This window comes from Vicugna pacos, unplaced genomic scaffold, assembly GCF_048564905.1.
Source record: "Vicugna pacos unplaced genomic scaffold, VicPac4 scaffold_192, whole genome shotgun sequence".
NCBI lineage: Eukaryota > Metazoa > Chordata > Mammalia > Artiodactyla > Camelidae > Vicugna > Vicugna pacos.
In genome coordinates this window covers 1-4,293 of record NW_027328871.1, presented here as the reverse complement: position 1 = coordinate 4,293, position 4,293 = coordinate 1, and positions in this window count along the sequence as shown.

Below are 4,293 nucleotides of genomic sequence, written 5' to 3'. Positions count from 1 at the left end.
GCGGATGCTACATTTTGGATGGCACCAGCACGGTACGGCACCGAGGACACCAAGGTAGGTCTGCGGGATCATTCCAGCAGGCCCTGATATGTGACATCCATAGATATGCTTCCACTGGTGTTTCTGTAGACAGAGAAGCTCTGAGAAGAACTGCTTTCATTGGGACATTCCCGTGGAACTACAAAGCACAAGCGCACTCTCAGTTTGCTGTTTTGGAAACACTCCAAAATGACATAGAGCAGAATGCAGAGCTGAGAACCTTTAAAAGCTTCATTTCCACAAGAGGAAGTGTCCTGCGCACTTTCAGAATTGTGAGATAAGCATTATCAAAATGAAGTTATGCAAATCGAAATAGTATTGGTTTTTCATCAAAACTAATGCAACAACAGCAATTGGAGATATACCAGACAACACACACAGGAACACGATATGGCATCAATGTCTAGGAGAAATTGTCCGCACAGAAATCCCATGGAATTGCGTAGAGCCAAAAGTCTAAAATTTTCACTTAACAAAGCCCTAGAAGTCCACATTACATACCTGATATTACCTGAGCAGTAGAGGTGAAGAAGTACAGTAAAAGAAACAGGAAGTACCATTTTCAGTTCCAAAGATATTGAAGGCCCAAAAGATAAGCTTTCAAACAACTAGACTGCAAAACGCTATCCAGACCATGTGTTGAAAATGGAGGTCAGGAAATCACTGAAAAACAACAGTGTCTCAGAATCACATAAGGCAGAATACCGGAAAAGGGGAAGAGAAAGTCTAAAGACGAGCCAAAAAATATCAGGAAACTCAATGGATGTGATAATATCAGGGCTAAAATTTAGTCGTAAGCAGACTAGATAATGCAGAGGGACGCGTGAATGACTGTGAAGACATGGGATCAGAAAAACCTCGGTCAGAAGCAGACATAGGAAAGCAAGTGCAAAGCAATGTAAACATTGCTGTTGAACCCTGGGTTAAGACAGGGCATGAAAGACTAGAATTCATAAGGGTCCCAGATGGAAAAGCAAGAGATAAGGAAACAAAAAATGTCTGAAAATTTATCTGTAGAAAAATCAGACTGAAACTTCCTGAAAGCCAAGAAAGAATCATGTATGCGAATTCAGGAATTACACAGCATCCAAAGGAGGTGGAATCCCAATAGACCTACCAGCAGCTGTATGATTCAAATCAACAAAGCTCACGAATATCACAGTGATTTAAAATGCACCTGGAGGAAACAACATAGTCACAAGGGAACCTCAAGCGGGGATTCAGCTGATATCTCGGCAGCAATATTGCAGGAGAGGGAGGAGTGCCAGGACACAGACCATATCCTGAATGGCCAAATGCTGCCACCTAGGGGAGCCTATGCCACATGACCGCCAGTCCTAATAACGGCAGAGCTAGAAAATTCCACAAACCGGCAAATCTTAAAAGAATTCAGCAGTTCAAAACTTATCCTACAAGAATGGTTGAGAAATCTACCCTGAATAGAAAAGCAGCAAGATGAAATGGAAAGAAGAAACCATTATTGGAAATGCAAGAAGAGCATGAGTGGCAAAGAAGAAACAAGAAGAAGGCAAGGAGGACATCAAAACCCTAAAGATGGGAGAGGGAAGCAGGAAATCATAGGTGATTGGAAGCACTCTCTTAAGTGAATCAGCTTATTTGACTCTCTGTTTCAAGCTTAAGGAGAGATGCATGGCCTGTCGTGTTTGCAATACAAGCGAGAAGCAGACCAACAAAGAATCAAACCAACAAACAAACACCAAAATGGTACGGTTGGCTGATATTTACCAAGGGAACCATGATTATTCAAAAGAAAATACTTAAGGTGATGTCAAGGATCATTCAGCATGCATCGACCCATTATCGCGGCTTGCATGTACTCAGCACACTTGTATTCGGAGGCGTGCATTCATATTCGTAAATTTTGATTCATAAGAACATATCGTGACCTAACCCTAATGCCGATTTGGAATCAAATGGATTCCTAGTCCGTGATGTAGACTTGTATGTCTTCCAACAGGATGAAGGAATGCCATATTCTAGGCTACGTAGAGAAGAATTGTAAGAAGCCTATAACAAAGGCAAGTAGCTCTGCCAAAGTGTACTAAGAGCAAAAGAGACTGACAGCAAAGTGCACATTGGGGTTGGTTTCATTTCTTGGAATTTCAGCCCCCATGAAACCAATGGATCCATGTCCTGAGAGTGCGGGTGTTTCAGCAGAAATCAGGCGACGCATATGTATTCCGGGTGTACGGATATTAGAGGAACATAAGTCTCCTTTAGTGGGTCTCTGTGTACTGTGAACTGTTAGAAAGTTTAAAGACGTGTGAAACCATCAACTGAAAAGGGACACACTTCCCTCCATTGGTACTGTGCATAGAGATCTGAACAAAAGGAAAGAGGGAAGAAGAAAGGCCCATGGGACGCTAGTGGGTAGAATCACATTTACCTTAGGAACTTCTCGTCGGATGCAGCCCCTCCCCCAACACTGACAAGATGCAGCAGCCATTGGGGATGGCAGTTAGCGGTTGGATTCCAGGTGGAATGTTGGTGTGTACCGCGAGGCTTGTTGTGGCTGTTGGATCCTAGGTAACCGGGCAGAGTTCTGTGGGTGGATCAGTGTGATGGAGGGGCTGCCGCCCTCTGTGGAGCTTGGCTTAGGTCTTTGGTCCGGGAAGCTGTGTAAGTTCGAGATACTGCTGCTGCCCAAAGACCTGAGGTCACAGGTCAGTTTCCAGAACCTGAAAGGGCAGACAGTGGAAGATCTGCCTGTCATCAGCTTACTGGTGAGGCTCCGAGGTACTTTCAGACTTGCCCAGTCCTGGTGAAGTCAACTTTAGGGGAGACACGAAGAGAAGCTGGCCGAAAAGCTGGCTGAACGGATTGAGGAGAGATGCGAACACATGGATGAGAGATGTTCTGCTACAATGGAGAATACTGGCGTGGAGACAGCTGTAGAGGATACCAGGCTCAAAAGACATTCATGAGACATATTGAACCTCGCTGATACTGGCAGAAACATACGGAGTGCCAACGTGGACTTGAGGAAGTTCCTCAATTCTCTTCTCCAAGAACGGGTCCAAGGTCCCTGACGTCTGCAAGAGAAGAGATGGCAGAGATGATCAAAACGCTCCTGTTCTTGGAAGAGGTCATGGGAATCCACACTTCCCAAGGGGCCTTCCCAAGCCATTCAGACCAGAATTCACCAAGCCCAGGTAAGCCTTTTCCCAGGTTTGGGCCTAGCTAGCAAGCACTTGCCTTCCCTCCCCTCCACACAGGCATCCATTTTGAAGGATCAGTAGCTGAGCTGCAATGAAGCCATTACGAGTAAAACAAGCCCCTCCTAGAATCAGAGTTCCTCCAGCTTCACACTCTGTGAACAACAGTGAACTCCTTAAAGGTCCAATAAACTTGGCTGAAATAGATAGGAATTGAATACTTAGCTCACACCTAGAAACGATGGCCTTCCGCTAGATTCAGCAAATGTTGTGTTTATGTCTTCCCTGGGGTGAAGGGAGTGTGGTAAGAGAGGGGAATCTGACTGAACTTGAATCTGTATTAGGCCTCAATTTTTCAAGACAGTATAGGTAAATAGTACAAGTCAGAAAGAGAACTGTACTGTAAAAGTCGCCAATGATATAAAAGACACAGCTTATGTGGATCGTCTTTCACTTGAGTCAAGCCCCCGTGGGCACTATATCATGCGGGTGCAGACTTGGTTGCGTTAAATGGCTTTACCCAACATGATCGGATGATTAAGCGTTCTCATCACTGATAGAAGAACACCTGGTTCTCCATAGACTAGCATAATTGCAGCAGGGTTCTCCTAGCTAGAATGCCTCTAGGTGCTTTTGGATTCAAACCTAAATGTATATATTGGGTTTCTTTCCTCTTGTATTTTCCTAGAGAGGGATGTTACCCCTTGAAATGCCAATATTGGCCAGTAGGTGTCATTGGGAGTAAAGGGCACCAATGCACAAGTGTATCCAAGTTTGGGGGTTATTTCAAGTTTCCAATAGTTATTTCATGGTTCCTGTTGGTTTCGGAGGCTTCAACCGTAAAGAGCCGACATGAACCCTTTAACAGTTTGGACTGCCAATTTGCATTCTATCTGTCTAGGTTTTCCGTCGAGCTGACAAAATGTTACCAAAATTGACAAGTCTGGCTTCTAGGTCGATTGAGTGTGTTTCAAAAAATAACTTCATTTCCGTATAACTCCCAAAACATGTAAATGAATTCTTTTAAACTTCTTAAAGACTGCAAATGAGATATCAACACAATGTCAAAACAGGTGTA